The sequence below is a fragment of the Piliocolobus tephrosceles genome, chromosome 17 (assembly GCF_002776525.5).
Source record: "Piliocolobus tephrosceles isolate RC106 chromosome 17, ASM277652v3, whole genome shotgun sequence".
NCBI lineage: Eukaryota > Metazoa > Chordata > Mammalia > Primates > Cercopithecidae > Piliocolobus > Piliocolobus tephrosceles.
In genome coordinates this window covers 63251513-63266096 of record NC_045450.1, presented here as the reverse complement: position 1 = coordinate 63266096, position 14584 = coordinate 63251513, and the positions used below count along the sequence as shown (strand labels likewise).

At 44.4% G+C, this 14584-nt stretch overlaps 1 protein-coding gene across 3 annotated transcripts in view; it reads right to left on the bottom strand.

The window, feature by feature from the left end:
• Positions 1–14584, bottom strand: part of WWOX (WW domain containing oxidoreductase) — a 1124103-nt gene that overhangs the window by 676206 nt on the left and 433313 nt on the right. The window lies entirely within an intron of this gene.

Here is a 14584-nt window from a genome sequence, read left to right as displayed (position 1 = left end):
GCTAGGCAGTAAAGTGAGGCTCTATCTCTAAGAAAAATTTTTAAACATTAGCCTGGCATGGTGACACATGCCTGTAGTCCAAGCTACTCAGGCTGAGGTGGGAAGATCGCTTGGGCCCATGAATTCGAGGTTGCCATTAGTTACGATCATGCCACTGCACTGCAGCTGGCGCAACAGAATGAGACCCCATTATTTTAAAAGACAAAACGTCCACAGGATAAAATTTGCAGGAGCCTATAGAAATCCACAGAAACTCAGAGCTCAGGTAGGAGCTAACAATTAAGCCCAGGGTGTAACCACTCCATGCAGACAGATTTCACAGTCCGAGACCGACAGGAAATATCAGCGTCAATGAGCAATTGGTAAAATGACATCTTGTTTACGTGTCAAAAACAAAACGAATCCTTTTCTCAGTTTACCCCACATCGATGATTTCATGAGTACTACTAATGCCCATGAGAAGAGACAAGTATATTTGCAATCAGCAAATAAATGTGTTGGACAAACACACGCCACATGCAACGGGAAAACCCCGGCCCAGGCAACAATTCTAATGTGGCCCAGGCAACAATTCTGATGTGCAGAACCAAAGCTCAGAATCAAGATGGTGCTTTTAAAGGGATACATGATAACCCTGCACAATTAACCTATAAAAACCACCTGGGTTCTTGATTCTATTTTTTTTTTTCTGTTGTTCCTTGCTGCAGGACATCAATCCTGTCCAGATTCTATTGTTACCATTTGGCTTTTTCTAACCATATCTGAATATATGAATATATCACTCTCTCAGGCAGAAACTGAACACAGATCGGGGCTAAAGAAAGTATGAGGGTGGAAAAAGAATGTTAACTCTACAGTTTATGTTGGTGTCTGATTTGGCAGTGTGTGTGTGTGTCTGTGTGACAGTGTGTGCGTGTGAGAGAGAGAGAGATGTATTGGAAACGGGAGCTACAAAGACTGTGAAATGGGAAAGGCCTGTATTTAAATGTAAGTGTGGTTTTATAAATGTATACTGGATCTGATCTTATCTATGAAGAGGGAGTAAATTGCCCAATAGAGGTACGTTAATAGCAAGATAAAGAAAATGAACGCATTTCCAGCATCAAAGATAAATCCTCTGGGTACACTGCTGGTGTTAGATTATCTATTGCACCTCACCCCGATATTAGCATGACTAATTATCAGCTGCCTCTCTTTAGAGGGAAAACATGCTCTGGTAGGGTGCAGAAATTTCATTTCCCGGAGAGCCACTGCAAGTACAGTTTGTACACACACATATGTGCAAATCTGACCACAGACGGAAGAGAATTGGGACATTCTTAAAAATGCATGCGTGTGCTCTACAATGCATATATGTGGACCTGCAGTCCTACTTCTGTCAACAAGAATTAGCTAAACATTTTTCACTTATTTTTTGTCTACTTTTTATTGATGCAGAATAGCTTACTGGAAGAAAAACGCATTCTTTAACAGTCTACTCTAACCTCTCCCCCCAAAATAATGCCATATGTTTTCTAAGACTACAACAATGGCTTCTATGACAAGAGTCCCCAGCAGGGAAACAGAGAGTTGGATATTTTTGTGAGTTATTTCAACTAATCCTCACAAGACTCCTTTACCAGTAGGACAAGGTTCACAGAGACTACTGGGATTTTGTCTGCGCACCTGATTACTAACCTAACCACCAAAGTTCAGTTGAGCACATATTTATTGAGCAACTACTATGTGTCATGCACTGCAAAATCTAGAGGAAAAGGCCTACAGAAAGGCAGACATGAGTTATCAGGGCTGCAAGCTCCTGAAATATTATGCAACACAACATTGTGACTCCTGTCATGAGATGCTTCCATGGTCTCTGAATTGCTTCCTTGCCAAGACTTCTTTCCCCATTCATCCCACAGCTGTGAAAGGGCATTGCCTGGCTTGCCATCCAAAGCAGCTATTCCAGGTAATGGAAGAAATTGCAACAGAAGAAACATATAAACAAGGTAAGATTTCAAATGCATCTCATAGGTACTATTCAGGACAAAATGAACAGAAATAAACAATCCTCCAATATCAGGTGACATATTTTATACATTTCCACCTATGCGTTTTCAGAACGTAGCAGAAAGAAAATGCTCCTAAATCAGGGTTTAAAATCAGATGCTGGTATTAGAAATAAGATTAACCTGGTCCCTTAACAATCAAATTTATGACTAGTAAAGGGTTATGAAAAATTCTATCTCAATGTCAAACATAGGAAACACAAAGTCTTTGGAGGCATATAATGATAAACTGCAGCTTGAGCAATTCACTCAGAGAACAGAATGAGCAGTTCAAGAGTTCACAGCATGTTCGTCTGGAAGGTGTTCAGTTAAAGAGAAGGGCAGGCTACAGACAAAGGCATGGAAAGGTCATCCATGGAGTCATTCCATCTTCATTACAATGGGAAAGCCCGTGGCCAAAGTGCATACACCAGGCCCCAACTTGCACACCACGCAGAGGTTTAAGACTCATGGGGAAATTAAAATACTAAACAAACGTGAATGTATAGAGCGCTGGCAGCCGTGCCTAGATATTGCTATCTGAGCTTCCAGGTGCAACCCCAGACATCGAAAATAATCTGATATCAACATTCTTCCACCCCTTGCCCCACTTTTTTTTTTTTTTTTTTTTTGGTGTGAGTGATACATTAATTAAAGATTACAATCTATCCTCTTCAGAAGGCCAGAGAATGGACTTGCAATCACTTAATTTTCTTTCAGGGAACTGCCAAACTTAAATTTTTTCTCCCAAATAAAATAATTCCCACCTTCTGTGCAGCTCGAAATACCATGCTGGAAGAAAGACAGTGTTCAAGATTTGTTCTATAATTCAACCCTCAACTTTTTTGTTTTCAGGAATCGGGGGAAAGGTGAATTTCATTTACTGATTATCAGCCTCCTGAGAGATAGGCTGCGCTGCTGTAATGCAAAAAGCAGCCCTCACTGGCTTCGTGGACAACCTTCCTGAGAAGGCCGAGGCCAGAGGCTTTTCCACTGCTGGGTGGCACCAACACATGGGTGGATGGTTCTGACCCTCCCAGCACACCCCCGATTACCTCCCTTTCAAACCCAGACAAAACCAGCTGCCAAATCCAGCTTCTTCATCACCAAAAGGACGCAGTGGCCTACCCCTACATGAACTGTGGCAGTTGGGACCCTGGCTCTAGCTCGAGCCCCCGAGACAGCTGTCACAACAACATCATAACCAAACTCTTTCTTTGAGCCTATGTATGACTTTTCATAGGTGAATTGGTTTCCAGTGGCAGAGAATATGGTTTAGTATGTCAGCATGACCAACCGGATTACAAGACACAAGAGAAGAGGTAAATCACATACTCATGAAAAGGAAAAAAACAATGATAACTTTTAAAATTAAAAGGCAGTAGGTATCATAGTAATGGGCTCAGCATCTACAGTCGATGAGAAAATCAGTTCCACCACTTAGAAGACACACGATTTAGGACAAGTTACATCTTCCTAACCCGTCATCTATCCACCTAGAAAGTGTACATCATACATCATTGGTTTATTTCAAAGATTAAGTCAGATAACACACAGATGGAAGGGAGGCAGGGAGGCAGGGAGACAGGGAGGCCGGCAGGCAATGCTGATACTTGAAATACTTAAGCCTGGCTGGGTGTGGTGGGTCACCCCTGTCATCCCAGCACTTTGGGAGACTGAGGTGGGCAGATCACCTCAGGTCAGGTGTTCAAGAACAGCCTGGCCAACAAGGCAAAACCCCGCCTCTACCAAAAATACAAATATTAGCTGAGTGTGGTGGTACATGCCTGTAATCCCATCTCAGGAGACTGAGGTCTGATCATCGCTTGAACCTGAGAGGTGCAGGTTGCAGTCAGCTGAGATTGTGCCACTGCAATCCAGTCTCGGTGACACAGTGAGACTGTCTGCCTCAAAAAAGGGAAAAAGAAAAAAAAAAAAAGACTTGGCTCTGCAGCCAGCACATACTAAGTACTCAATAAACGACTTTCATTGTCCTTAAGCTGAGATCTATGAGCAAGCTACAAACACATGGAAATTAAAAACGAAAAATAATCCACATCAGCTAGAGGCAAGTCACCTATTCTTCCTCCTGTTTTGTCATCATACTCCTCCATTTTCCGTTTACATCGTCACGATCAGCATCAGAAACCACACGTCAGCTGGCTAAAACTGCACAATCCCATACTCAGCTTTGTTTGCATGGGATTGCACTGATTCGGTGCTGAGACTTAGTGGGAGAGGCTCGAATAGCACTGTCCTTGGTCACCGTATACACTGGGATATTTAAGGGCAGTGCGAAGTTGCAGCAAGAGAAAAACAATCAGCTGACTTCCCTCTTCACCTCCAGTCAGAGAGAAGCCAGCTCAGTGGGCCTAAAGCAGGGAGAAGCCAGCTTAGTGGGCGAAGCAGCATTCGAGCTGCCCTGGTGGCCAGTCCCTCAGAGGACCCCGGGGCAGGTCACATTATCTCGGGTGCCCCACAGCGGGCAGCTTCCATCTCACGGAACTGATCACACCCTTCAGGAGGGATACAATCCTCATGCATTCATTTGGCTGAGAAACTCAGACCCTCCAATCAACTGTCAGTTAAAATCTACAGTTCCAAGGACATGACATTTACATTAAAAACTTCATTTAGATAGGGGTAGAAGGGAGGAGAATGGCACCAAATTATATCCATAACATTTGCAAACGCATGTGTGATCTGGGGGTGGTTTATGTTGTGGTGCCTGTATCTTAAACCTAAGGATATTAATAGGAGGGAGCACCTAATGAACGCCTAATGCACACAAGGACCCGTGGCAAGCAAATTATAAAGACTAGCTCTAAACTTCTGAACAACCTCATTATGGCTCCCACAGCAAAGGTTAAGGCTGGAAATACTGGAAACCAACCTTGCCTGAAAGCTTTGTGTGTATGAGGCACTATGCAAGGAACTTTGTGTGCAGAACCTCATGGTCCACTGTCAGTAAATCATCCCCACTTCACCACGGAGGAAAATGAGTCCAAGAAAGCCCAAACCCCTTGCTCTAGGTCATACCTCTGAGCAGCACTGGAGACGGATTCCCTCCAACCTGTGTCTCATTCTCTCTTCCCCTGATCCCATCGCCAACGGGAAGAGTGTTCTAGGAATTTGTGAACATACGTTGTAACAAAGACCACACCATACATTGTAACAAAGACAACAAGCTTAATGATTACAGGGAAGAAACTGTTTCAACTTCCTTTATTCACTAACAGTCAGAAGATATCAGCCAAAGCAGGCCTTCTTTTCAAAACATATTTCAAAGGCCCGTGGCATCAGAGACAAAGTCTTACTTCTAAGGGGCCTTGTGTCGTTCCCTTTCCCTCTACTTCAAGGTAGTGGGAGGGGGAAGGGGCTGAAGGACTGCAGGGATGGTGGACACCGCATTCCTCTCTTGCCTTCTCTTTACAGAAATGGAATCCTACAATTAGCTGCCACACAATAAAAGTCAGTAGTTGGAGCTGCTGTAAGGAGATGGAGAGAAGATAAAGCAGCAAGTCATTACCCATATCATCCATCTCCCAGACTCAGACAGAGGGGGCTCCCAGAGACCTAACCTAGCTCTGGTCCCCATCACTGATCATTCAGACTCTGATGGAGGAAGCAGAATTAGCAGGTGATCTTATCTCCCTGAGCAGATCCTGTGTCCATCTGCAGCATCTGTTCGAACAGTGCAAGGATCACCATGCAATGCTGTCTCAATGCAGGCAAGAGACAACACCGGAAGAGGAAGAGAAGGAGACATAAACTAGCTTTGTGAATTCTACCAGCAGACAGGAACTTGGGGGCTCGGGGATATCAGTGTATAGTATTAAAATATAAAGCAATAGGCCAGGCGTGGTGGCTCATGCCTATCACCCCAGCACTTTGGGAGGCCGAGACAAGCAGATCATGAGGTAAGTAAATCGAGACCATCCTGGCCACCATGGTGAAACCTAGTCTCTACTAAAACACAAAATATTATCTGGGTGTGGTAGCGTGTGCCTGCAGTCCCAGCTACTCAGGAGGCTGAGGCAGGGAAATCGCTTGAACCTGAGAGGTGGAGGTGGCAGTGAGCCGAGATCGTGCCACTGCACTCCAGGCTACAGACAGAGCAAGATTGTCTCAAAAAACAAAACAAAACAAAATGAAAAAGATATAAAAAAAATTGCAGGACATTCCCCCAAAACATGTAGTTTTAAGAAAGTCATTATTTAGAGTAAGATGGGGGACAATAAACTTCCATAGGGGCCATCTTCCCCGTATTTCACTTTCCAAGATTTCCAGAATGTTTGTCATACCTGTGAGTTCAATCATGCCAAAACGTCACTTTCAAATTTTGTTTAAAGGCAGAAATGAGATGCTGTGGATATCCAAATCAAAATTGAGTTTCCAGGGAAATTACAATGGCTGTCTTCTTTCACTATGAGTCTTTTGATGGTCTTCAGTTGGTTGTTTCAGTGATACATGAGGATTTTAAAACACAAGGGGGATTTATAATAACAAAGAATGGCTAATGTTTCTTAAGCAGCTGTATGCCAAACACTAGGCAAGCTGATTCATTCTGATTGGTTGACATATTCTTCACGACATTCTCAGGAAGATATGGTTTTCCTATGTTTGTTATATGACAAGACTCAGAGTGGGTAAGCCTCCTGTCCACAGATGCATAGCTAACACATCGTGGATGTCCATACTTTAAAGAGTAGCCAGATAGCTCTATTAATACATTTTTCTGTAACTCAGGGATTCAATGATTCTAATATTTATTTTCCCAATATCATTTATCATATTGTTTATATCCATTTTTCTGGGAACTCTCTTACCCATCACTCCTTCATCCTCTAGTTTTGGCAAATACTAGAGTATTTTGACTATGCTAGAGTGTAGGGTTACTACTCTGTATCCGGCACTGTACTGGTTACTGCGGAGCCAACTGTTAACTAGATGGACACATACCTGTCCTCAAAGGGCACACAGCAACCACAGAGATGGAGACAAACAAAGACCAAGTATGCTGAGGACGATGACAAGATCCAGCGAGTTCTGAGGACGCATTCAGGAGGGGCCTCCAACTTCATCCCTCAACATCCAGGGAAGGCTTTCTGGAGGGAATAACATTTCTGCTCAGACCTGGAGCATAAATCGAGGTTAGGTCTGGAGAAAATGGGTGCAGAAGGACAACTTTCAAAGAGCAAAACAACCACAGGTCTGCCTCTCAGGCCAACCCAGGATTCTCTAGTTGTACCTTGTGATCACTCCCACCAGAAGTCTTTCAAACGCTCAAGCCCACCTTGAAGAACCTGTTAGACTAACCTTGTCCAATGGCTGGTGGGCCACATGCAGCCCAGGATAATTTTGAATGCAGCCCAACACAAATTCATAAACTTTCTTAAAACATTATGAGATTTTTGGGGGATTTTTTTTTAAAGATCATCAACAATTGTAAGTGTATTTTACGTGCAGCCTAAGACAATCCTTCTTCTTCCAATGTGGCCCAGGGAAGCCAAAAGTTTGGACACCACTATGTTAGACTCAAGTGATCCCCAAAGTGCTGGGATTACAGGCATGAACCACCATGCCCACCCAAAAGTTTTCTAATTTTCCTTCTAAATCTAGTCACCTCCTGTGTCCTCTCCATCAACTCTGTTCCCAACTGGCTGACCTGTAAAGACAGCATCAGAAGTTTCCTTGGGCTCTGACCTTTGCTTGGTTTAGCCATTGAGAGGCACTAGGAGGAGTTCTGAGAGTGGAAAGGAACTGAGAGGCTAGGATACTCCCATTTGTCTGGCTCTCATCCTCCCAAGTCATCAGGACCTCTACTGAAGGTGACAGCTCCTATTAGCCTGTGACTCACCTGCCCTATCCAAACATCTGTTCCCTCCTACTCTTGCCTCATCAGGCCTTGTTCCCTTGGTGGTTTCCTTTAAGGCTGCTTCGAGTTTTATAAATGCTCTTTGATATGGTTTGGCTGTGTCCCTACCCAAATCTCTTCTTGAATTTCCACGTGTTGAGGGAGGGCCCAGGTGGGAGGTAATTGAATCATGGAGGCAGGTCTTTCCTGAGGTGTTCTCATGTTAGCAAATAAATCCCAAGAAATCTGACGATATCATAAGGGAGAGTTTCCCTACACAAGTTCTTTCTTGCCTGCTGCCATGTGAAGTGTGCCTTTCACCTTCTATCATGACTGTGTGGCCTCCCCAGCCACAAGGAACCGTAAGTCCAATAAACCTTTGTCTTTTGTAAATTACTGAGTATAGGGTGTATCTTTATCAGAAGCATGAAAACAGACAAATACAGTCTTTTGTCAAACTCTTCTCAATCACCCAGTAAGTATGCCAGCTGTTTCTTATCAACACCATAGCTACTATCATCCTTATAAAAAATTACAAAGCATGTTCATGCATTTTAGCTTCTGGAGAGAGCCTAGGCAGGAACTTACTATGGTCATTTCAGAGATGAGGAATTCAAGGCTCTGAGTGGGTGGCTGGTCTAAAGCCACAAAGCAAGTAAGAGACAGAGAGAGGACTTGAACCGAAGTCATCTCTTGCCAAAATGGCATTCCCCCCACCGCCCCACCTCCTTCAAAAATATATTTTGCAAGTCTTCATTTTCATTTAAAAGTGACACCAATATTAAAATGTAATTCAATAAAAACATGATTTTATAACAGAAAGGGAAAGGCAGATTGCTGAATGTCTCTAGCATTATAAATCCAACTAAATTCAGAATCTGACAGCTCTTCCACTCCCAAATGCATAAGGGAAAAAGGAAAAAAAGTCCCTACTCCCCCAAATACCACTTCTGATCTACAGACCCTCTCTCTAACTAATCTCCTGCCCAACCCAAAACTTATTTGTTAATTGCTTTACTGTAGAAATTTCCCACCTCTTGGGGAAGGTGGGAAAGGGAGAAGGAGACTGAAAAAATTATTGTAGTTGGCAGGTTTAAACAACATTCATTCATTCATTGATTCAGTCATTCATTCATTTAGAGACACAGTCTTCCTCTGTCGCCCAGGCTGGAGTTCAGTGGCGTGATCTTGGCTCACTGCAACCTTTACCTCCGGAGTTCAAGCGATCCTCCTGTCTCAGCCTCCCAAGTAGCTAGGATTATAGGTGCACATCACCTAACCTGAACCCCAAAATACTAAAAATTTTTGTATTTTTAGTAGAGAAAGGGTTTCACCATGTTGGGCAGGCCAGTCTCAAACTCCTGACCTCAAGTGATCCCCTTGCCTCAGCCTCCCAAAGTGCTGGGATTACAGTGACGAGCCAATGTGTCCGTCCAATTTATTTTAATTTGATTCTAACTATCCAACTTCATACATGTAAGAGAAATTAAAAGAACTGGTGGCAACATACAAAAAATAATTTTTGGTATGATATAATAAAGTATTAGACAGCAAGGCAAATAGTCACATCCTTATTGTCCAATTGTTTCAACCAAACAGGGTACATAATTCAACCAACAGAACCATTCTAACCTGAGGAAAGGGGCTCCACTCCCTTTTCTCATCCTAAGGAAAAACGAAAAGGAAATATTGATGCAACGATCCATCTCACAGAATGGAATCCCTCCCTCCATCGCTCTCACTGTCCCTCAAGAAAGACCTCCCAGGACTCAATGTAAGAGTCTGCATTCAGGCTGAAAAGGCAAACTGAGACCTTTGGTTTCTGCTTCGTTTTCCACATTGTGAGAACCTAGCAAGTTTCTCAACCAAAAACACGGCAAGACTCACAAAATACAAACAACTCCAGAGAACCAAACCAAATTAAAAGGTAATCAGCATTAATAAAACAAGGACAATTAATGGAAAAGTGATTAAGACCATAGATTGGTTTGAAATTCTAATTCCATATTTGCACAGCAGTATCAATTCTCAGAGCCTAACTTTTTTCATCCTCAAATAAGCAAACGCTACTTTCTGGAGTGGTGAAAATTAAGTGACATAATGTGCTGTAAAATGTTTAGCACAGCTGCTGGATTATTATCCATACTCAATAAATATTAAAAATTATTATGAGCACCATCTCTAGCAGCAGCTAGATGCAGATATCACCATATTAAATTTCACAGGTACAAAGAATTCCAGGTATCAGTGATGGGGACAGGAGGCAAGGAAATTCTGGGCAGAAAAGGGCAGGTCCGCAGTGAGGGCCCCATCCTCAAGCCTAGAACTGTGGCCCGACGTGAGAACATACATCCCTGTTTTTCCACTCAAATGTTGCCTTTTCCACCACCACCCATGGCCCAGCCTGCCCCCCATCCTGTGCCCATAAAAACCCCACGCTCCACTGGCAAAGTGAACAGAAGAGAAGCAGCCGGACATTGGAGACTACAGTTGGACAGAAGCGGCTGGACTTCAGAAGAACAGCTTGATGGCATAGCTCCAGGGGACAATTACCCTCCCACTTTGTCCTGTTTTCAGCTCCTCTTCCCAGTGAAAGCCACTTTCATCAGCAATAAAATCTCCCGCATTTACCATCCTTCAAATTTGTTCATGAGACCTGGACACTGGACAAGAACTCGGGTGCGGGTGCAAAAGGCTGTCACATTGACCCTCCACTGAGCTGTTAACACTTAAGGCGTCCGTGGATGGCAAAGCTAAAAGAGCACTGACTGGAACACTTCTTTCAGGGCTTCAGGGGTCATGGGCACCCCCTGCCAGATGCTGCCCCAGGGCCAGTACACAGTTCATTACTGCCGGCGCCCAAAAGCGTTCACCCTGGCTTCTGCACCTGCTGGCCTGCGTGCTCCCTCCCACAAAGGGTGGAGGGCAGGGGGTTCCACTGAGCGGAGTTCACCTCTACTGGCATCAAAGCAGCCAGGTGGTTCCGGCATCTGCACTCCACTTCCTGCCTGCGAAGGGGTCAGGGAAATTTCCTGCTTCCTCAACACAGAAACCAGTAAGACTCTTCAAGAGATTTGTAAAACTTTGTGATTAGCATCACCTGTTATTTTTGCTTCAGTGCAAACTACAGTGTCACAGATAGAACTATACCTAAGTATAGTTGGTTCCCTTTATAATCTCAGGTACTTAATGGTATGCATTTGAAAACATTCTGAGGGCCGGGCACAGTGGCTCACACCTATAATCACAGCATTTTGGGAGGCCGAGGCAGGCGGATCACAAGGTCAGGAGATCAACACCATCCTGGCTAACATGGTGAAACTTCATCTCTACTAAAAATACAAAAAAATGAGCCAGGTGTGGGTGACAGGAGCCTGTAATCCCAGCTACTCAGGAGGCTGAGGCAGAAGAAACACTTGAACCTGAGACGCAGAGGTTGCAGTAAGCAGAGATCTTGCCACTGCACTCCAGCCCAGGAGACAGTGCAAGATTCCATCTCAAAAAAATAAAAAATAAATTAAAAAAAAAAAAAAAACATTCTGAGAAGAGGTCCAAAAAGAGCCCATAGGACCTGACAGAAAGAAAATCACCAACCAGAAAACAGAACAAAAGACACCCAAGAACCCCCAGCCAAATAGTTCAGTAAGAGGGCTCACTTCTATGAGGTTATGTTAGAGTGCATTTGATGGGGAGGCCACTTAACAGGACTGTTTTTAAATAAAATCTATATAATAGAAAGTTATTGGTCAGGTACAGTAGCTCACACCCATAATTTCGGCACTGGGAGGATCCTTTGAGACCAGGAGACCAGCCTGGGCTATATAGTGAGACCCCGTATGTACAAAAAATGAACAAACCTAGCTGGGCATGGCAGTGTGCACTCGTCGCCCCTGTTACTCAGGAGGCTGAGGTGGGAGGACCACTTGAGCCGGAGAAGTCAAGGCTACAGTAAGCCAAGATCCTGCCACTGCACTCCAGCCTGGCCAACACAGCCAGAACCTCCCTCAAAAAAAATAAAAGAAAGGAAAGGAAAGGAAAAAGGAAGGGGAAAGCGGAAAGGGAGAAGGGGGAAGGGGAAAGGGGAAAGGGGAAAGGCGAAGAGAAGAGAAGAGGAGGAAAAAAGGGAAGTTCTTTTCTGAGCAACTGACTCTCCATCTGTGATGTGAGGAAGCTGGGAATCCAAGATCGCTGAGACTACATACAGGTTGCCTGATTTCTGCCACTGCTTAATGCTGAACATGAAGAAACAGCCACTGAAAAACAAATAGGCCTTTTCATTTTCCTCAAACCCCTACCTAAAGTTCATTTTCACTGGTCAAATTTAAAAATCAATTAATAAATTACAACTGTCAAAGAATGTTAAAAAGCCCAGAGGCACCTAAGAAGTGCTTAAAAGAAACAACAAAGCATTAAGCCAGAGATAAATGGGTTTACTGTGTGTTTTCTGTAATGCTGACTTAGTATCCCATAGCAAAAAATTCTCTCACCTCCACTTACCACTACTTTGTATAATAACAGCAGCATTAATTTTAAAGTCATCATGAATCAATCATGAAATCTGACTCACGTTTTTACTGGCAACAAAACACCCTAATTAGCACCTTGAAAAACAGCCACTTTCTGGATGGGCTTTGGTGAGAGCAATCTTCTCCTGTTAACTCTTTGCTAATTACTCATGGTACAGGAGGTTGGACCATCACTAGACTGTGTTAGAACACCCACGCCTCCCACGTGCCAGTCCTGCAACATAGCCACCTTGAATCTTTGCACAATAGCACAGAGCTTCCCAACCTGGGCACTACTGATATTTTGTGGTGGGGGTGCTCCTTTGTGCTGCAGGAACCTTAGCACCATGCCTGGCCTTTACCCACTAGATGCCAGTAGCATCTTTTCTCTCCAATCCCCTACCCTCTTGAACTGACAAAATGAACAAATGTCTCCAGACATTGACATGCATTCCCTGGCAAGCAAAATCACTCCTGATGAAGAACCAATGGACTAAAGAATAGCCTGTTCATGAGGCTACCATAAAGATTAAATGTAGTAGCATAGTTTTAAACAGGGTTAGTCAGCTGTAAGATGCATAGTAGGACCGAAACATACATGGTTAAACATAAACTCATTAAGAGATACCTGTCTGGCCGGGTGCGACGGCTCATGCCTGTAATCTCAGCACTTTGGGAGACTGAGGCAGTCTCATCACTTGAGGTCGGGAGTTCAAAACCAGCCTGGCCGACATGACAAAAGTCCGTCTCTACAAAAAGTATAAAAATTAGCCCGGCTTAGTGGTGGATGCCTATAGTCACAGCTACTCAGGAGGCCAAGACAGGAAAAATCTCTTGAATCCAGAAGGCAGAGGTGGCAATGAGCTGAGATCATACCACTGCACTCTAGCCTAGGCAACAGAGTGAGACTCTGTCTCAAAAAAAAAAAAAAAAAAAAAAAGTGAGATACAAGTCAAATGGAAAAGAGGCTTCTGCTACCTGCTTAGAATAATTGATTAAAAGATGTCCTTAGGTCGTGTGGGTTGTTCATCTGTCCATTCCTACATCGTTTTTTGTTGTTGTTGTTGTTGTCCTTTCTTTTCCCCCATTCTTTTTGCCCAGGCTTCCTGTATCGCTGGGATTATAGGTGTGCATCACCACACCCAGCTAATTTTGTATTTTTAGTAGAGATGGGGTTTCCCCATGTTGGTCAGGCTGGTCTTGAACTGCTGACTTCAGGTGATCCACCTGCCTTGGCCTCCCAAACTGCTGGGATTACAGGCATGAGCCACTGTACCCACCCCTGCTGGCACTCTGGGCTGGGCCAGGCCAGGCCAGGCTGGCTCCTCCCTCCCAGACCCCACCTCAAGATCACTGCCACCCTCAACCCAGGTTTCCTAAGCAGGAGAGACACATGACCCCTGATGTCCTCAACTCCTAGTAGGGGCCTGGGCATGGACATAGGGATGGTCACAGGTCAGGAAAGGCTGCAGTCTTGACATGTCCTAGGCTGGCAAGACCACGGGGTTTGAGGCTGGTAACTAAGAGAAAAGCCTCTTGCCCATCCTGCTCTAGGACAAGAATGTGTCCTAGAGCAGAGGACCCAATCTTCTGGGGGACACCTGTTTGCCCGAGGTTCAGGTGTTGGGCCCATAGAAAAGGGAGATTAACTTCCCTGCCCCTGGCTAGAACCCCACATTTTCATTTTGCAATGGATTTTGTATATTACACAGCCAGCCTCACCTGGGCCTTTTTCTATTTCAACATGTACCTTTGCGGAATCACTTGCATTAGGCCTCCACATGGGGGGGTCCATCTTTGTGACAGCCCGGGGAAGGGAGGCTCAGCCCCACGACATTTCCTCTTGGAAGAAAAGGTTGCAAGAATCCAGGACCAGCAGCGCCTCCAAGTCCATCAGCTCAGCAGCAAGACATGAAGCAATTAGGAGTGGCCCTCCAGCGCCCTACACTGACTTCCTGCTGCTTCTGCTCCCCACTCCCTGGCTCCACTATTGCTGAAACTGAACCCCTTCCTCGGGATCTCTGATCTCACTTTCTTCCGCTTCAATGGAAACCTGGAAGAATCTGTTCACTGACGACCAGGGCTGGTGTGTGAGCACGCACACCAAAATACTGTTGGGAAACTCTTTCATCAAAATTATAAAAGCCAGAGCTGTTTCCTGGGTGTCAGAAGCAGATAGGATGATGCATGTGCTC